This window comes from Mchenga conophoros, linkage group LG15 (assembly GCF_057382185.1).
Source record: "Mchenga conophoros isolate Kocher_MC1m ecotype Shallow Benthic linkage group LG15, M_conophoros_male_GT1.1, whole genome shotgun sequence".
NCBI lineage: Eukaryota > Metazoa > Chordata > Actinopteri > Cichliformes > Cichlidae > Mchenga > Mchenga conophoros.
This window is the reverse complement of record NC_140540.1, coordinates 15635500-15656980: the sequence shown is the minus strand read 5'-3', so window position 1 is coordinate 15656980 and position 21481 is coordinate 15635500. Positions and strand designations below refer to the sequence as shown.

General features: G+C 41.7%; 1 protein-coding gene across 1 annotated transcript in view; it reads right to left on the bottom strand.

The window, feature by feature from the left end:
* tmem121ab (transmembrane protein 121Ab) overlaps positions 1 to 21196 on the bottom strand; it is a 49328-nt gene extending 28132 nt beyond the window's left edge. Inside the window, exon 1 of the mRNA XM_085247916.1 lies at positions 20847 to 21196. The gene's annotated coding sequence lies outside the window, so the exon portion shown is untranslated. The remainder of the gene's footprint in view (positions 1 to 20846) is intronic.
* Between the last annotated feature and the right edge of the window lie 285 nt (positions 21197 to 21481).

The following is a 21481-nucleotide window of genomic DNA, read 5'->3' as shown; positions in this document are numbered from 1 at the left end:
GTATTTTTTTAGTCGTCACATAGAGCTGCGATGTCAAAGTCATTTACCTCATGGACCACAAATAGCTCAATTTGATTTCAAGTGGGCCCAACCGGTGAAGCCAATGCATAATGACTCATTTAAATAACTTCCAAATGTTTCCTTTTCTTATGAAAAAGTACAGCTATACTCTAAAAATGTTTTTTCCACATTCAGCCAGTCTAGTGTCATTACAAAGAAATGCTAGCGTGGTAAATCAAAAACATGCCGTCACGGCTCTTTGGCTTAAACCATCTTACTTGCGAGCTGATGGCAGGCCGTGGGTAATGTCTTTGACAGTAGGAAGGCTGTAAAACTGATGATGATTCAGACCTGTGGCTCCTATGAAATTAACAGTTTCTCACTCTCACGAGGTGATCCATACTTAATGCAACACAACGCTGCATTAAGACTGGGAAAAAAGGGGGGAAAATTATGCCCTCTTTGTTTCTTGTACAAAGCCATCCAGTCAGCAGGACTGAAACCTGTGACGGGCTGGTTCAGGCTTTCGCACCCATGATATAGACTTTATATGGAGTGCCGTTATTAATTCTGGAGGTGGCTAATTTCTTCTGACGGGAACACAAAAGATGTCCAACTGAAAGCACATTAAATCCACTTCACTTATACTACATTTAGCAGTGTTGAGTTAACATTAGCATACCTTTTTACAAATGTTAGGATGCTGTTTGCATGTAATAGCTTCCCTTAGCTGTTTCTTGGCATTTCTTTCGATGTAACGAGTTAAGCTCATGGACCACTTTGTTTTTCCAAGAACCAGTAACTTCACACAGGCAGACACATTAATGAATGTAAGTAGGCTCTCATTAATGCCAGTATAGCAGTAGGAAGCTTATTCTAATCAGGAGCTGAACTGTGGGATTCCAGATGCTGCAGACCACTGAATAAGACTTTAAACAGTGCATAGTCCATTTGTCCATTCCAATGTTTTTTTTTTTATTAGAAAGTTCATCTGGTTTTTATTTATTGATAAAAAATGCAAAAGAATTTTATCCTGGTTGATATATTCTTTATTTAGGCCCGAGTGCTGACAGTGTAGAGGCTCTATTATGTCTGTCCAGTTTGTTAGTAGGATTATTTGCAGCCTTTACAAGGACATATACTCTCTTGAAAGTACAGGGAATGTACGTAAACAGGAGCTGTGCTTGAAATTTGGTACACACTAGAGATGGACCGATCCGATATTACGTATCGGTATCGGTCCGATACTGACCTAAATTACTGGATCGGATATCGGAGAAAAATAAAAAATGTAATCCGATCCATTAAATATCACGAAAGCACCTCACAAAACTTGCAACACGCCGTAACTCGCCTCAGAACGTCGGAGCAGTATGCATCACGTGATAGAGCAGCTGTGGCATGCGGGACCTGTCGGTGGTCTGGATAGCATGTGGAGCTTCGCTAGCAACCTGGCATTTCATCTCCGACAAAGTTATCCCCGAGAGAAGTAAAGCAAGTGTGTAAGTCCATCTCTGAATGTTTGTAAAGCATTCCCACGTTAAGCTTAACTAGCGACTGCCTCTCGCTCTCCGGCTGCTACTTCAATCGTGAAACTGCTAATGATCAGCTGATCGGCTTTTCTGTCGTGAGTCTCTCTTGTTTGTTTTTGGTCCACTTTGCACCAGAAAGAGGAAACCAGCGGCTGAACAACAGCAGCACGTTTAAGCTTGATAAGCTGTTGTTAGAATTTATTTAATATTACTTTCTACACCAGGATCTTTTTCTACGTAGCTGACGGCTGGTAACTGTGCAGGGGCGGATCTAGCAAAGTTTAGCCAGGGGGGCCGATAGGGCATTAACTGGGAAAAGGGGGCACAAAGACATACTTTTCTTTCTTATTCTCATTTAAAATGTCTAGCTTTTAATAAATAATTATCTGACACCCAAAGTTTTAATTTGATGTAAAATGAATAGAAGTCAATTACTGTATATAGTGACTATTAAGTCTAATATATATACCCTAGTAAGCTATAGTACATTTTCCTTTGGGAAGGTACCATCTGTGCAGTCTGCAATTTTGTTGAAGAAAGATGTTGAATCTATTTAATATTTCTTGAAAAATAATTGATTTCTGTGCATTTTTTTTCACACTGCATCAAATTAAGGTTGATTACGTTGATTAAGCATCATGAGGTGGAGCGTGAGGGGTGGTTCCCTATTTTTTATTTATTTATTTTTGTTGTTGCTGGGAGTTGGAACCCTATTAGTTAGGTTGCTTAATATTTACGCTAAGTACTCTTTAAAATACCAGAATAGGGAGGATGGTGTAGGTCTAAGTTTATTAGATTGATCAGTATTGCTGAACTATGAAATATTTTTTTTGTATACAGGTATAACAGAATAGCTTTAGTGTAGTTGTTGTTTTAAACTTGAGTATGAACTTGCAGACTTGCAAAATGCAGCAAGATATTTTAAAAAACAGTTTTGTTGATTAAAAAACACTATATCGGATTCATATCGGTATCGGCAGATATCCAAATTTATGATATCGGTATCGGTATCGGACATAAAAAAGTGGTATCGTGCCATCTCTAGTACACACATAACAGAAAAGACACAAAAAAGCCTCCATGACCTAAACCCCAAAGGAAGTTTGATTTGAAGAGAAAAGTTTGATGCCATATTTGTCATTTTCAGGGGTTATACTTTTTTAAACTTCCATCCATCCATCCATCCATTTTCATCCGCTTTGTCCGGGGCCGGGTCGCGGGGGCAGCAGCCTAAGCAAAGAGGCCCAGACCTCCCTCTCCCCAGCCACCTCCTCCAGCTTATCCGGGGGAATACCAAGGCGTTCCCAGGCCAGCCGAGAGATATAATCTCTCCAGCGTGTCCTGGGTCTGCCCCGGGGCCTCCTCCCGGTGGGACATGCCTGGAACACCTCACCCAGGAGGCGCCCAGGGGGCATCCTTGTCAGATGCCCGAACCACCTCAGCTGGCTCCTTTCGATGTGGAGCAGCAGCTGCTCTACTCTGAGCCCCTCCCGGATGGCCGAACTTCTCACCCTATCTCTAAGGGAGAGGCCAGCCACCCTTCGGAGGAAGCTCATTTCTGCCGCTTCTATCCGCGATCTCGTTCTTTTGGTCACTACCCACAGCTCGTGGCCATAGGTGAGGGTAGGGACGTAGATCGACCGGTAAATTGAGAGCTTCGCTTTTACACTCAGCTCCCTCTTCACCACGACGGACCGGTGCAGCTTTTTTAAACTTCTCCCGGGGATTTTATTTTCTTTGTATTTGGTTAATGTCAACTACAGACCCTCCAGAGTTATAATGACTAATAAGGGTTCATGCACATAAGGTGCAAGGGCCCTCAGTTTGACAGTGAATATCTTTGATATTGTTTATGTGGATATTTATGCTGTTTTTCATCGATAACATTTCTTCTAAACAGCAAATATGTGGAAAAATGCAAAAATGTAAATAAACTTGGTATAATACTGCAAATGCAATACACAGGGTTGTTCTCTCTCTCTCTCTCTCTCTCTCTCTCTCTCTCTCTCTCTCTCTCTCTCTCTCTCTCTCTCTCTCTCTCTCTCTCTTCAGACCACTGCAACTTTGAAAAAGTATAATTTAATATGTGACTACAGATCACTACAGATTTGTCCTTGGATTTACTCCATTAACCATGAGATGTCAACTTCCATTTCCTTACTGAAATCCATTCATGCTCATTTAAGTTCGGTTTGCATTCTCAGTCCAAAGAATTTAGACTCCAGTTCACCTCAAAGACGACTGGGACCTGCAATTTGGGGTCCTGCATATATATGAGTGAAGAGTAAAATGGGATAATAGTTCATAAGATGATCCCATCGTAGAGATATGTGAACAGATTGTGTAAATGAAGGTGAGAAGTTGAGGTTAAGTAGGAGAGATTGAAACAAAAGGACAGATGTGTGGCGATGAAACTTAAGTACAGGATAAAACGGCGGCTGAGGCCAGAGGTGTAGAGGGCTGGAACATGTCCAGAGAGAGAGTGAAACAAGGAGAGCGAGGAAGGAATCCTCTCCCTCGCTCCATCTCAATGTCTCTCCATGCCAGTTCTGTCTGGGCACCTCTTCAAAATCAATTTAAGAAATTACCATTCAGCCGGAGTTCCGTCATTAGGATTTTATAATTTCATCTTCCTCCTCCAATGCCTTTATCCCAAAGCCCCTCAGTTCATCTCTGCAGCGCAACCCTGGTGAATAATTAACCGCAGCCGTGAGCAGAAAGACGATGAGCGACAAAAGCGTTCTATCATTCACACACAGGCGCACACCTTTGGCGGCGGCGTGCTTTTAAGTCTCTTTCTCTGTTTATCTCCATGCAGTTTTACTTATATCTGACATACCATGCCTCTCATTTGGAGGCAAACATGCCAGAACTCTGAAAGACAAAAACAAGGTCTCACAAGCAGAACTCACATTCCCCTTATCGTATGCACGCACGCTTGCTTACTGTCTGTCTGCTCTGCACTTCCTCTGTTTCCTAAAATGAGAGGTAGGTGGGGCTGGAGAGGGTTGATATAGGACAAGCAACACCTCACTCTCTAAGATCCCATGGTGACATAGCAAGTTGGCAAGCCCGTTCACCAAGACAGGCAATGGGAGCAGGGCTGGGGCTGGAAAGACAAAGCCTCAGTTGCCTGAAGTGTAAAGCTCTGCAATTACTGCTGCTAAGGGGTGCATGAGGTGACGGTCTTAGTCTAGAGTTTAGCTTTGAGACCTGATGTGGGCAAACATGCTTTGTGACAATCAATAGGACAGGTCAGATGGATTCTCTGCAGTCCTGCCGTTTCCAGACTTTCCGAAATCAGCTGACTCTTAGTGGAGCACAGGCATTTATCTGGGAGCCGTTTGGTTAATGAGCCTTTGGTGTGTAATATCTCCTGTAAACAGCGGTAGTGATTACTCATATTCTGCTAACACGGGTCCAGCATGTCTAGAAAAAATATGCTAATGTTTATCCAAAGAATAAATTGGCAGATTCAAGCAATGGCAGGGAATGAGAGATCTATTTAACATATGTACGTAGTTCTACAAAGACAATACATTTCTTTTCTTCTATTGGCCTTACTGTTGTCTATTGAATTCTTATTATTGTTTTTCTCCCTGCTGAATGTTTCCATTCAATTCCTGCTGGTTATTTTTTTTTTTTTAAATATCTTTAAATTATCATTTTGATTCATATATGTCTGTTTTCTTTCTTTTCTAATTGGTTCTCTTTGTGGTGTGATGCTTTTCTTTTTGTGTCTCATTGTTTTTTCTCTTACATGCCTCTGCAGTGGCCACAGGCATTATGTGCTTGAGTTGTTTGCCCATCTGTTCTATTCTTGTGAACTCGATATCTTGCCAATATTACGGCAGAGATGTTCACGGGGGTTAAGGATGAAATTGTTAGGTTTTTGTGGTCAAAGGTCATTCTAGCCCCACAAAACACATCTTGCATAATTAATGTGCATGAAAATTCATACATCAGTGATTAAGGAGGCTAATAATGACGTAACGATGATCAATTTGGCTGATCGCTGATGCAGAATTTTTTTTGTTGTCATTTATTCGTTCTTTTTGTAAAAACAACTGAACTGTTTTCCAGTCTTTCAGCTCGCATTTGAACATTTGACCACTGTAAATTTAATGTGACACAACAGATAAAAATCAGCCACTCTCAGTGATAAATCCATCTATCCATTTTCCACAGCTGGGGCAGCAGTCTAAGCAGAGACCCAGACCTCCCTCTCCCTGGCGACGTACTCCAGCTTTTCCCAGAGGACACAAAGACATTCCCAAGGCTGCGAGAGATGTAATCTCTCCAGCATGTCCTGGGTCTGCCCCGGGGCCTCCTCCTGGTAGGACATGCTTGAAGCACCTAGTAGATGCCCAGGAGGCATCCTTCCTCAAACCACCTCAACTGGCATTCAATGTGGAGGAGTAGCAGCTCTACTCTGAGACCCGTATGTCAGACACTCAGTGGACGAAGCTAATTTCCACAGCTGTCCTTTGGTCTCTACTGGTTATAAGTAGGTGTGGGAACATAGACTGACCAGTAAACTGACAACTTCAACTGAACTTCAGTCAGCTTTCACACTCGGCTCTCTCTTCACCACAGCAGTAAAGGGTCTGCATCACTGCAGACGCTGGAACAATCTTTCTTTCAGTCCACTCCACTCTCCCCTCACTCATGAAAAAGACTCTGAGATACTTCAGCTCCTCAGGTATTATTGATATTTACCTGGTGTATTAGTGAATCTCTAAGAATAATGATAAAATTTTACACATTTGTCTGAAACCATGAATTAATATCCTAAGTGACCAATGAGCGTTATTGGAACATCATAAAACAACAGTGGAAAACCAGCTATTGTTTGATATTCAGATATTCAGATATACAGAAGGAGAGATGGAAGTAAAGTGCAACATATCAAGAAGGTTTACAACCAAGGAATAATTATTTTAGTTTGTAAATGAAAGCTAATAGCTATATGAATAACATACCAGCATATGCAATAAATGAGAAGTTTTGCTCAACATTCTCTGTCCCCAGCTGAGACAGTGTACTCTGGTACCTGCTGAATTGTTATCTAACTCCAACAGCAGGGCAAAATTTACATAAACAGATCTCTGAGGACCATGAATGATTTTAGTCATCCTCCTGAATTTTTCTCTACTGCCATCAGTAGGTTGACAATAGCGACTCAGACTATAATTTCTCCAGAACTACTCCAACAGGCTGACTTGCCATGAAGTTAGTCACACTAATTCTTGGTTTTTCATAAACTTTAGGTGATCCAGCTTGTCATCTACTCCATTTAGACACTCAGAAATTCAGTTTATTTCATACTTTGGTTACCTCTATTTAGCATAAGCATTGCAGCCTGCTAGCATGCTGGCACACACTTGAAATGCAAAGTGCTGTTTCACTTGCAGAGGAAAGTACTAAAGTGAGCAAAGGATTGTTTTCATCTATACAACAATGGAAAACAGAAGCTGTTCTGGCTGGCTCCACAAAATTCTGGAAAGCTTGCTAAGGGTAACTGATTGGTTACTGTCTCTGTCTGGAATCAGACCACTGCAGAGAAACGAGTTGCTGCCAAAAGAATAATGTTCCAAAGGATGTAATCTGGGAACAAATCAGTCAGGAGTTACTGGCAGCTCTGCATTTAAATCACAGCCCTCAGTTGTGATAGAAAGTTATAGGAACACCAAAAATAAATAGAAAGTTAAAGTGTGAAATACCCATTTGGCCTCATTACGAACGGGCAACACTTAAGAGGAAAGACACAAACTGGAGAAAACATGTTTACCTAAAATATATAATAGGCTGAATATTTAGCTTCTATCCCTTTCAACATGAAAACAGGATAAGCCGCTCTGATATTGTTGGCATGTGGAGATTTGTGTGTGCGTGGGCTTAGGGTGGCAATGTCGGCCTGACTGAATACCCCGCTCTCAGATGATGTTCACCGCACTAAATCAACGCCACTTACAGTAATGTTAGGCCTGTAAAACAAGTGTAGAAACTGTTGGAAAGATTGCTTGCGACTGCTACAAACTAGGTGGAATTTGCAGATTGTAAGTGGCATGCAATCATTCTTAATAATACACGTTCCCCAAAGTGTTGACTAATTGGAACCATTAAAATCTTGACACCGGTGGTTAATTAGTTTCCTTGTGTTTTATAGAGATCATTTGTCCCATCGGAAAGCGCTGATGAAACATTAGGCGATTATGCCAGTAAATAAGTCCGATGGCGTTGAAGCGGCTTGAACAAGGAGCAGCCCAACATCTCACACCTCCCAAAATCTGTAATGCCATCAGTTGCTGGTATTTTGTCACGTGGAAATATGTAGATCAGTCGTCATGGCGAGCAGGACCTTTGCAAATGTGCTGAGACCCAAATGGGAAAATAGTCAGCTTGACCTTTCTGTGAAATCCTTATGGAGAACACAGTGAAATATCTTAATTAGAAAGAGATGGAGTTGGTAAGAACACACATTGATCAGGCAGAAACCACAGCAGTCTGCAGGGCTAGAAATGGGGGAGGGGGACACAAAGCAGGGCTTGCTGTTAGACAATAATCATGAATCATGTTAACTCTGCTCTGGAATGAAGAATGGGATGAGTATCTGTGCAAAATAGTTTTTAATACAGACACAGAGCGCTCCCAGCCCACACTGTACATAACAGAGCCTAATTTGATTTAGCTAAATTTCAGATAAAAAATAAACAATAGACTGTAGTCTTTAAACCCACTGACTGAAAGCAGAGGCAGGAAAAATGGTGACAGTGATGAAACCGTGATGCCCTGCCAATCATTTCAACAATCTGTAGGTCCTGTTCATTGTCAGCAGGTTATAAAAAGCCCAAAGACAAACCGTACAGTCCAGGACGATCTGAAATCACCCCGTTCACTCTTTCACTATTCACTTTTCATGTTATTGTCGAATACTTTGTGAATACAATTAAACAGTCAGAATTCAGAACTGAATTTTGAATGCAGGGAGTAGCAGTTCGTCTAAAACACCCAAATTATTTACAACACTTGTTATTTTCTGCTTCAATATTATTTATTTATTCATTATTATTATTATTATTATTATTACTACTAATAATATTGTTACATAAGTTGTGGGTTAGGATGTAACGATAGCCTGACCAATCTCATAACAAAGTGTCTCTTTATTTTTTATCTTCCTGGACTCAAAATCGTCTTAGCGAGGCTGAATTTGTAAGTATTGTGTTTCAAAAGTAAGTATACTTCATGTCATAATCATGAAGAAAGTGGGGAAGTGCAATCATTGCAACCAAGAAAGCGAAAGCATAATTTAGTTAAACCTCTGTTCAGAAACGAATCAATTTCAAAAACCATTTTCAAAAATAAGACAATGCTGGATTCATTGGATCAAAGACGATTTCACAGTGTCCTATGATGTTGATATTTTTGTGTAATATTTTTTCTGTGTTGTATTTGAGGTATCCACCAATCCATTTTATTCAATTTAGGGTCATCGGTGGGGTTGAAGCCTATCGCAGATGTCATAGGGCAAAAGGTGGTGCACAACCATTGACAATCATTGATGTTTACAATCAGACCTTTCGACAGCTGCTAATTTAGGCTAACATGCATGCCTGTGGACTGTGTGAAGAAGCTGGAGTTCCTAGAGAGATCGAACACACGCATGGGGAGAACATGCAAGCCACATACAGAAAGGCTCCGGCAGAGCAGCAGATTTAAACTCAAGATCTTCTTGCTGTGAGACGACGGCGCTAACCACGGCATCACCATGTTAAAACTTTAAATAATTAAATATTTCTCACACCACAATCTTCCCTAAAATAGGCCCAGATGATCTTCTTTCTCAAACCTGCAAAACTGAGATTGATTGATCAAACTAACTGATGCAATCTTCATGAAGGATTTTCTTTTCTTTTTAAATTTTCACAAACATTTTCCCCCCAATCTTCACCAAAATTGACACAGAAACGTTGCAGACCAAGCCTCGCACGAGTTATAGGATGATTGAAACGGTTTTGCACCCTTCTACATATGAAGTGAGCTCATATTATTTTTGCAACTGCTTATAGCAAACTAGCTGTGTGGTTTTGAAATGACTATATAACAGTGGTTTTCCTATCAGTAATTACAGCCACAGTTTTAACATTAGGTCAGGTACCCTTCTGAATTCCTCAGTCCTCTTATCACTGTTTATAGCTGTTTTTCTTTATTTTTTCTGCCCTTTTTAAGGAAATCCTGCTGTTTTGATCCTCAATATACCAATTATGTTTTGTGTTTAGTAGGCTTATCTAGTAAAATCCTATAATATTGAAGTTTTTAGCATTTTAGATACGTAGACTGTCTTTATCTTGTCCTCAGGCTGCACTTTATCCCTCTTTTTAGTATATTTTCACTGTGTACATGTGCATACTCCTGTTCAGGGCTAGTGGGAATTGTAAATTTGTTTTTTCTTAGACAGATGAGCTTCAGAATATAGATGCACGGGTTCCCCAGTGCCGTCTAGAGTGCAAACATGTCGCTTGTAGCTTGTCATGGCCATTGACTGAGACCTTGTAAAACTCACTCCAGTGTCCAGTGATGCAAGGCACCAGTCAACATTTTTGACTCCTGTTGACCGTCTCAGATTTAAAAAGGGTGCCAGCAGACCACTTGTTTGACCAGTACAATGTGCAGACCAGCTGTCTGTCTGCTGGTTTGATACAGTCCGGCCCCTTATTCAATTTCCGACCTCCACTTGGTTTCCAACAACTTGCATCAATGTAAGTGGCTGCTGTGATTGGTAATACAAGCATTTCCTTCCTGGCATGCTTCAATTATTGGCAAGAGATTAAAAACAACAAGATATGAGAGATATTTGGCCTGACAGCATTCACAAGTAAAGCCTAGTAAGAGATGGAGATGCTGCTGGTTTCATCACACAGCTCCAGAGAGTTTGAGGTGAAAAAAAAATTCATTACTACCAAGTTTTAGTGATTGCAAACAGACCGACAGGGAACATAGTTGATATTGATCTGCTGAGGCTAAGAATAATGTTCAAAGGCATCAGGCATCAGGGAGTGGGCTGGTCTGTTTCATTAAGTGTAAACATTTTCAGCTAAGAAATAGCTCGAAATGAGAGAAATCTATAGCAATGGCTGATGGTATAGATAGAAAGCCAATGAGAAAAGAAAGAGCAAACAATTCATGTTTTTCTTTTTTCCATTTTTTTTGTTTTAAATTCCTCAAGCTATCTCTTTTGCTCTGCAGTCAGCTCAGGATAGATGACCGTGTTTGCTGGATGATGGAGCTTTTCAGTCACGATGGTGGCTGCATTCCCTGACTTTGGCTCTGACATGAAACTATGGCTAGTAGCCCCTGATACTCTCTGCCATAGCACTGTGGGGACAAGGATGAAACAGCCACCACTGCTTTAACTCTGATTCCAGTAACAACACCCACATAAGTGGCCTATATGGGATTTTAATAAGTGTTTGAGCAAACAGGCACTTGCATCTGCTTTTGTTTGATGTGTTTCAAGGGTATAGTAGTATCTGTTTGGCAGAGCGGGCTTCCACCTGCCGAAATATATTGCCGGGATGATAATAGCATTTGACTTCGATTGAGGGTTTTGCAATGGGCAGGGCGTAAATTGTTTCATCTTTGTTTATCAATGTTTTTCCCGTGGTTTTCGGCTAATTGCAGTGCAGAGTGGCTTGCTGAATGCCTATTAGTGCCGTGCTGAGTTGAGAGACAGGCTAGTTAAAAAAAGTGCTCATCACTGAAAACAAGACACAAGCACTCACACACATTTGTATGTAGGCAAATTCTCATCTGCTTTGTTCAAAAGTGCACTTCCATACACAAGTGTGCGTTTCTAAACACACAGACACACACACACACACATTTGGGCAGTATGACAACAGGAAAGATAAGAAGGACCAATCTTTTGTGTTTGAGCCCACACAGAAAACGAAGCAGTACACGTGAGAGTACATCACTGTTGGGTGCGTGTGTGTGTCCTTGCATTATCTACTGCCTGTTGGTGCTGGTGTTTAAGTGCTGCTGAGAAAGGAAGCAAGAAAGATGGGAGAGAGGGGGAGGTGCAGTGGGAAGAGATAGAGGAAAAGAGTAACGGCAGAGAGGGAGGAGAAAGCAAGCTTGGGGAAAAGGGGAGGAGAGTTGTCCTGTATCTCCAGAGTCTCCTTCCACAGCCGAGGGGCAGTGACACAGCAGCAGCTGCTTCTGCTTTTCCGAGCCGGAGTAACAGTCATATGGAGCTGAATTTATCCCCCCAGCAACATCTACCAGCAGCCACTATGGACTAATCAGTCTACCAGTCCTGGCTCCAGTCCAGCTCAGGGTGTCTGACTTTTCCCTTCGTCAGGCTTGATCTGTATCGATGATGATATACACAATAGTTACTGCACTCGGTGGGCTGAAACGTACAACACACAGGCAATAATGTCTTACAGACGGGTCAGGTGGCCCCATACAGCAGGGTTAATTCCCTGCCATGGTGACTATCCTCCTGCACCTCACAAACCCAGTGAATTTGTAGAGGGCTGGCAAAGGGCAGCGAGTGACAAACGAGAGGGGAATACAGAGAGCTGCAGAAGAGAGTATGAGCCTTGTTGGCTTGCTGTTGTTTGTGTGCACATGTGTGTGAACTGTGTGATTGTACGGTAATTAAATCACGCAAGCCTCTGTTTTGTTGCATTGTACATGGAGCCTAGGCTAGCTTGGGTGCTGACTCGATGGGCCAGACTTAATTACAAGGAAAAAAAGCACAAACTGTAATTATGCACAATCACACCTGCACAGCATTGCCAGCTTTACAAAGGTTGTCCAAACAATGTTCCCTACAGGAACAGTTTAAAATTACTAATAAGGATGCTTAGAGGACGATCTAGCGGTGTTCCCTTATTATCTACTGTATATATTTGGTTTGGACACCGCCTTAACCAATATAACCCTGACTGGTTTTGTCCGGGAGCAAATAAAAAACAGAACAGCAGGAGACTGTCAGCAAAATGTGCCGTGGCTACTTTGATAATCTTTTTATGTCTCCAGTGGAGTGAAATCTGTCTCATGTGCACCTCTAGCCCTTGCCCAACTTAGACAACACCATAATGAGCGGGCAGCATATAGCTGTACAAACAGACATATGGTGACACATAATTGAAAACAACTTGACGACATCTACACAAAGGGTGACTCTTTGCACAATACAGAAATAGACGCACATAACGAGGCCCTTGATGTACACCACAAGCTGTGTTTGGCAGATTTTCAGACAGTCTTTTTTTGTTTGTTTTTCCAGATGATCTCAATTCATTTTGCTTCTTAACCAGCAATGGCAGACAAGTCAACCAGCAAGGCAAGCCTCCCTGTCATACTGGTACACTGATCTGTCACTCACTTGCTAACAGCTCTTCAACCCAAATGAAAAATGTCTTAAAAGCTATTATTAATGTTCACCATTCTTTTGCAATCTGATGCAAAATACTATTGCTAAGTACAGAAAAAAAAGTCAACTTTAGTGTGAACCTATAAATGAGAAAAAATGAGGCAAAAGCTGACATAAACCATCTTGCAGTTGGTGCAGCGTAATACTTTTTCATATAGTTTGTCAGTGGAAATCTACTGCAGCAAATGTAGCGTATATCAGCCAGCCTGTGTAGCCTGTATATAAAAGATGTACATAGCCACATTTTGAACATTGCTTTTCAGAACCTAAACTGACAAAATTTGGATTTCAAGATGAATATAAACACTAGCAAACTTGTTAAGTAGACTTCATCCATTAACCGTATGGATGTATGGTTGTATCCCACAGATAGAAACAAATGCTGATTAGTGATAAGAGGCTCAGACTAAGATAATAACACAATCGCAGTGTTTGAAACTAGAGCAGAAACTTCTTGGATGTGCTCTACTTCGAAGCAGCACATAATGTTTGTCAGATAACTGCTTCAAAAGGCACTGACACAAAGAGCAATAACGAACAGAGGTCCAGTTCGGTGACTTGAATTTGTAGAGGCGTGGCACAGCAAACAGCTGTGTAGGCACAACCGCCAGGCAATGAGAAAACACTCGCGATTTTTATCTTTCGCAAAATCCAAATGGGATTTGGTTATTTTGCTGGGAGAAAGAAACTACAGGGACTGATTTCATGGCTGAAGTCTATAGGGATTCCTCAAGTGGCCTCTTCAGGAACTGCACTTTTTGGCACTTGAGCGTTTTGGATTCATTTTTCAGCCCTGGAGGTTGCAGCTTGAGTGAAAACCATTTCAGTTAGCCAAGCTTGTGGAATAGATTATAGGGGCTTTTAAATGCTTCATGCACAGAATGATAGCATAGGTTTCAGGTGAGCAGTGTGGCAGCAAATAGTGAGCAGATCACTGACAGCTTAAGTACACCGCCATGATTGAAAGGGCGCATTGGATATACGCTGCTGTTAGGGGAGTATGTCATGTGGGTGTGAAGGAGGATCAACTTGGCTGTTTGAACTACCGGGCAGCTTCTGTTTCACGTAGCTCCAGGTTTGCTTTTTAGCTAATAAAAAGTGATGCCTTACTGATTCTACTGATTCACACTCTACACATTATTTACCAACTCTTAATCTTAAATGGAAGCATCTGCTATTTTTCTCATTCCTGTTCTTTGCATTCATCACCCATCTGTATCCCTCACTAGTGTAATAACAGAACTCCAAAATGTGAGAAATGCCATAATGCCTTCTCTCTTCTCTACTAAAACCTTTCCTGCCTTCAGTAATGCTAAATTAAAAGCAGCACAAAGTGATTCATGGTTCTTGAAATCATATCCCCGCTGACACTTCGCTGTCACTCGTAGACTCCTCTTTGCTCACAAATGCAAACATCTACTGTCACACAGAGGCATAAACCAACACGCATTTAAAAACACACACGCACACTGCAAAACACACACTTAAGACTAATCCAGACATACAGTACTCACATACCGCGCATTCACAAATTAGAAGAAATCAACTCATCTAGAAAATACACACGTGCACACATGTAAAGAAATATACACAGAAAGCATCTTATCCAGTGTGCATACTCGCAGTAATAATATAATAAGATGGAAATGTGAAACACATTCAAAATGTGGACAAACATGGAATATTGCTGTTTATTTCCCTTTTAATAGTATTACACAGCAGAAACTGCAGCATTGCTGTGACACCCTCGTTATCCATGGACGTGTGTATGTGGCCAAATGCATTCACAGCCAAACACACATGCTGACAGATTAATGTGAATCCTTGTTTTGCTGACAGTCCGAGCATTTAAACGAGCGAGGTTGTGCATGTTGTAAGCTGTTTCCTATAAGTGCCCTGAAAAATGGAACACGCATACAGACGTGCACTTCCTGTCTCTACCTCCTCACAAGATAAAGCCATTGAGAAGTCTGCATGAAAATGTGAAAATGGGTTTACTCTCCTACTTAAAATCACCATAAAGGAAACAGTCTCAGTGGGATAATATAGCATATTAATGTTTATGGACACTTAAATCCTCTAGAGCCTCTAGCTACAGCACATTACCTTGTTCTCTTCATTTTTGTATGTGATTCAGGTTTGGCCTGTGCACCTCAGAGAACATATATGCAGCTGCAGAGCAACAATAACATGCATGAATTAGAAATGAGGTTGACACAGAGATGTAACAGATCTTCTGAGTTTCATTCTGCAACACTCCCCTCATATTGCGGCAAGTAAATATGGCTGTAGGATAGGTAAGGTTAGAGATAGATATTTATATAGAGGAAAAGAATCTTAAAAAGAGGGCAAAACATGTACAGTATTTATGCACAATAGTTCATTTCAAGACCAGAACATATTCATAATAAACTAGCCATGAGTGTTTGCGGTAGATACTGCGCACTCAGTCTGTAAAACTATAATCAAGGACTCAGAGCAAAAGCACTGCATTTCACTCAGTTCTTCATCAGGCTCATGGATAAAGGAACACTACTTTTAGGCTGGTTACAAGGATATCTGGACATAATAAATTTAAACCAAACTACTTTTTCATATTCTTTGTGCCCCCTGAAGTCATGAAAGATTATATTTTAACTTATGCACGCAAAATACGCACAGGTTTTAGAAATGTCTTTAAGCACATACCAAGGTCTGAAGAAATGAGTGTTTCCCTATTCATTTTTTTCTCCAAAGAAAAACAAACCCCTCACTCTTATTCCATCCTGAGGCGCCAGAAAATAAAATTTAAATAGAGTAGTTTACAGGTTAAATAAAATATGAAGTATACGTTTAGAACGTATACATAGACTTTTCTACAAAGCCTGGCACAACGACTGCGTTATTTGTAAAACACAGCAACATTAGGAAATGGGATGCAAACTGCAGTTTGTCTTCTAAAAAAACAGACATGCCCCCAACATCCACTCTGCTCCCCTGAGGTCTTGTAGCAGTAAACAACATTAGTACCTCCACCCCTGTTTCTGCGAAAGACCAATAATTATTTAAGCTTCACATATACACATTATTACCCAAACCACAATCTGTTCTTGGCCCTTTCTAACCACTGTTGACCATACTTAACCATATATTAGAACAAATCTCTCTACATCTACCCGTGGTTAGAACGTAAGCTGCAGACATCAAGGCATGCACCTAAAAAAAGACAAGATTCTCTTCAGCACAGGCCAGGCCACTCCACTTGAGCTGATTGATTTCCCATCAGTTCTATATCCCTGATAACTGCATGCCTGGAGGGCTGCAATGGCTCCAATATTTCACTTCTATATACCCGCACAATCGCACTCTCTTTAAAGCATTCAGTGCGCAAGCATGTGTATATGCGGGGCGTGGGTGGGTATATGGGTGGCATTAAAAAATGTAGGTGTGCTGTGCATGCTGTTGTGTGAGGGGAACAGCACTAGCTGCTAGTTACATGGTGACATTTGTGGTAATGACATGCCAAACATTTCTGCATATACGCAGGACAAGAGGCAGATTTGCATTCTGCTCCTGCTACAGGTCCCTTTATGTTTTTTTTGGTCAACAATCCTCCACTGGAGCAAATTAGTGAGCTGCGAGCAAAAAAAACATCCACAGTCAAAGCAGAGATAAAAAAAAAAAAACTAAAATAAAACCTTTAACCACCATACGGATGGTGCAGGTGGAATTTTATGCTACCACAACAAAGCTTGGAGTGATTGTTTAAAAATTCACATGGGTACATTTGTTTTCTCCTCTAGCCACACTCTGAGATTTGAAGTCTTTGATTTATAAACGTCCAGTGTAGCTGCTTTATGAGATGCTGAGCAGATTGCCAAATTGCCCTCTAACAGAGAAAGTGCCATTTAGGGTGGCAGTGATTTTTTTAAAGGCTGGATCTAATCATATCTTGGTTCTAGCAGTGTTAAAGTGTGGAACAGACAGAAAGATAAACTTCTTATCTTCCATTCAGGGCAATTTGCTTCTCTGCTGGAATAACAGCCGTTATTTAGCTCTAGCTGTGACCCTTACCTAGTTACCTTTGCAATTTGTATTCTTCCCAGAGCCGTCTTGGTCTTTTTCTCTGTGCATAACATTATCTCTGAGAACGGTGCAGACAAAACGTTTAAAACTGGATCATTTAAAGGCGCCTTTTCTACAGTTTGAAATACTAGCTGGATTCTATCAGATAAACCTCTGAATATACTCCATACTCCCCCCATCGCACAGTTCTTTAAGCTAGGTTTAGATAAAAGCTTGACTAATACTTAAAAACCAAATGAATTTTCTGGGTCCTCAGGGAAAACCAACAACTGTTAATTGAAAAGGCTAAATGTGTGAATGCTTTCCCCTTGCCTAATATTGACACCCACTGGTTTGTGTTTTCAAGAAAATCTGAAAAAAAAAAAAAAGCTTCCAAGTACGACAAATGATGAATATTTACTCAGGACTTTCCTCTGTGCACTATGCAAACTTTTATATTTTACAGTAGTTCAGGCTCCAGTTTTGTGCTGTTTGTGTGTGGGATGTGGTGATTAGAAAGTGAGGAAAGCAAGCCTGGAAAGTGGTGCCAGTATTTTTCCAACTGCTGTGCTTATATTAGCGTAGGTCATGCAGCAATCCATAATGCATGGATCGTTAACAAGGCTGGTATTTTTTATCCATAATTAAGGAGTATATATTCAAAGGGTTTTTCAGAGTTAAACACGATGGCTGCATGCTGCTTTTCTCCTCTGTCTCTCCCAGGCCACGTTATTGTACAGTATTGTAGCTATCGATTCACTGTGCCATTTGGCTATTGATTGGAGTGGGTGCCATTATGTCAGTGAGATTATAGCCCTCCGAAGCATAGCAATACATGAGTGCAAAACCAGTGGCAGGGAACCGGTGAGACGAGCTGTGTGCTCACTGCATCAGATGCAATAGCAGCTGTGTTTCGGCTAACGACACTGAGCACAGCAAAGCAAGGCACAACACAGAACCACACAGTTTAGCGTAGCACGCTTTGCCCAGTAGAGCCTAGCACAGGAAAGACAGAGCACTCTCATGAATCCAGTTTCTATCTCTGCAACAGGACCAAAAGAAACACACCTAGGAGGGAATAACCACACTTCTGCGGACATGTAGATTTTATACTGATGAGGCTCACTGTGGCCCAGTATTCTGTGTGACAGCCATTGCTTCCTGACTGTCTTCTGCTGACCATTCAAATTGCCCACAACTCACCATGTGGCGGGGTGAGGGGGAGAGGATTTCGATTAGGAAGGGGGAGTGATGTGGAGTGAGGAGGGTGAGTGGGTGTTCACTGCCTCTGCCTGTTCTGTGGCCTTCAGATCGGCCCATCGTGTATTTATAGCAATATGGGATCTAATTGCATTTCTAGCAAAGGCCTGAATTTTAAGAGACTCCACAAATGGAATTCCGGGCATGCAGAAACATGATCCACTGTGCAATGAGCATGTAAAATGCATACTCATGAAAAGCAACGCGGTTCTGCAATCTATGTAATGCAAAAAAAGAAAAAAAGAAGAAAAATCTAAAGCAAAGCCCATCAACAAGCTGTGTTGTGGATGCCAGTGTGAACTCCCAACTGCTGACCCTAAGGCTGTGGTTGTGCCGTGCCATGTTTCTCAATGAGGCATGGTTTGAGACAGTGTGAACAACCCCAGTTGAGAAGTAACCCTCTAGGTGGGAAATGAATGTTAAACTGGCACTGCTTTCATGGTACAAGAAAATGAAATGCCTCAGGACAACTGCCCTGAACTCAGAGCATCTCATGTTCACTGCAGCCACTGCAATTTTCACAAAATAAATGCAGTTTACAGAGAGGTAAAAGGCAGTTCTGGGGTGTGCCCTCTGTAGGGCCACTATTAAAATTCAAATTCATGGTCTGTTTATTGGATAATAAATTGAGCATGAAAGATTAATTTGCATTTAGTTCATCCCAATGATATAGAGCAGCAATTTCTATACAGTGGTGCCCAGAGCTTAATAACCCAGAGGCAACACTGGCATATCAATATATGCTTTCTTTCTTTCAAGGACACAGGAGTGGAGCCCCGTGGCAACATCTCCGCTGTGATTCACACTTCTTGCTTCCTCCCACTTAATTCTTGTCACTCAGAGTCTGAGCCGACATATCAGACACACTTAACGCAGTGCCGAGAGTTATCACACATTCAGTGTAATCAAAATCCTAATGAACATCATTAAAATCAAGGCTTTAAAAACTGAGGCTTACATCACTGTGAGTTTACACACAGTTAGAGCGTATGCATGTGTGTGAGAGTGTGTCTGAAGGGCTATCAGAGCCTGTTGGAGTGCCGCAGGCAAAAAAAAAAAAAAAAAAAAAAAAGCCACCAAAAACCACAGGGGTCACCTCTTATTCAAAGCAGCCCTGACACTGGCATTTTTCTTCTTTCACATTTTGAAAGCTAATTTCTTCGTGCAAAAGAGCTGCAGCCGACAGATCAAGCAATGCATGGAGTGAACAAGCTGGGTGGTCACATCAAGTTTAAGCACCAGTCTGGAAACCAAAAGGTCACGTGGTTAATCCCAGCAATGGCTAATGTGCTGCTTAGATTAAATGGGTATTAAAAAAAAAGAGAAAACCTTTAATGTGACAATATTTGCTATCACTTGACACAAGGCCTGTGGGTTTTATTCATGAGTGGGTTAATGATTAATATGCTCATTGTTTTAATCTATGAGGCGTAAGAAAGTTTATGAAAAAGGCCTTTTAGTCTCAGCTCCACACACAGTCCACCCCCCAAATAACATCTTACTGTTACATGACATACAATAACAGGAAAACAGCATGTATTCAAACTTCAAAGGTTTACAGTTTGAGCTCGTGGACTGATTTTGTCCTCTTATATACACTCCAATAATTACCAAACTATAGTTCTGACTGGTAGCTAAAGGAACTGGTTATCACACACCTATAACTATACGGCCTAACACACACTTTAATCATCTGAAGCTTCACAGTGGTTACACCTGCAAGATTAACCTTTGGAGTCATCTGGTTAAAGCCACGGCTGGTGGCTTTAAAAACTCAGAAATGAGGCGAGAAATTGAAACCGAGGCTTGTTCTCTCCGAAAAAGAAAGAAATATTGAAGTAAATGCGTGTGTGCTAAAAGGGAGGAGCACCTTTCTTTCTTGTGCCCATTACCAAATAGAAAGGCTCAAATATCGATGAGGTGGGAAAGCACAGGGGTCGTAAGGATTAACAGTCGCGTGCTGTGGGGGCGGTGTGAACGTCTATGTGTGTGTGTGTGTTGGGTACTGAGGCTGTTGGGGGCCTCTGAACACGGATGGACTGATTTTCCGCGCAGACCGGAGGCACGAGCCGCTGCCGCCCGGGCACGATGGAAACCGGCGGGGGTGAGGGGTTGAGGGGGGGACGGAAGCCCCCTGCTTATCGAAGCATGGCGACAAATCTAATCATTCAAATAGCTGTAGAAACAAGTAATGCTTGGCAATTACTTTAGCCCCCCCCCGACACACACACACACACATAGCACGAATTCCTTTAAAGGAGCGCCTAAAATAAGCCCCCCAAAAAGAGTCTGAACAAGAACGAGGGAAAGTGGCAGAACTGGGAAAGCTTTACACCTACCAATCTTTTTTAAACTTACTAGCGAGGAAACTGCGCTTTCTGTGATTTCAACCTCTCAGCATCACCGTTTCAATGTCTGGCATGTGCGCACATCCCGCTCCGAAGCAGCGCTGAGACAAGTGATAGCACGTTCAGGAGTCATTTGGTCTCCTTTTAATAACCTGCTCTTTCCCGTCACCACCGTGAAGGCAGAAGGGCTTCTGCTAACTCCTGCTGGCTTACCTCCACTGGACGGTGAATCGCTGCCCCGGGTGCTGAAACGCTTAGTCTCTGTCCAGGGTGCTGAATTTCATTGCGGGTTCCGGAGAGGCTTTGTAAATCCGCTGCGAGGAGGCGCCGGGGAAAAAAGAAAAAAGAAAAACGCCGGTCCAACAACTGCTGCCGCCGTTAAGTTATGTTAAAGAAAATCCTATTCCCAGCTGCCTCTCCAGCACAGCGCAGACAGGAAGAGACGCGGAGCGACTGTGGCTCGAACACGTATGCAAAATTGTTCATTCACATTTAAACGGTGAATGCTGCAAGTGTAGCCTGCTGGCTAAATGGAACCGTTTTGGCAAGTGTAACTGCTGAGGCTTCTTGGCTAGTTGCTTCTTCCTCCGGATAGGCTTAACCACCTCTCTCTCTCTCTCTCTCTCTCTCTCTCTCTCTCTCTCTCTCTCTCTCTCTCTCTCTCTCTCTCTCTCTCTCCTATTCTCCTTGCTCTATCAATCACTGTTCAGTTCTAATATGTTGGAGTGACAAGTAGGAAACCAGTATCCCAGTATTGTATAGCTTACAATAGACATTACTGCCAATTCTTAAACAGAAAATCATTTGGAATTAGCCTCATTGGTCGTGATGTGATAAAGAAACGTTCA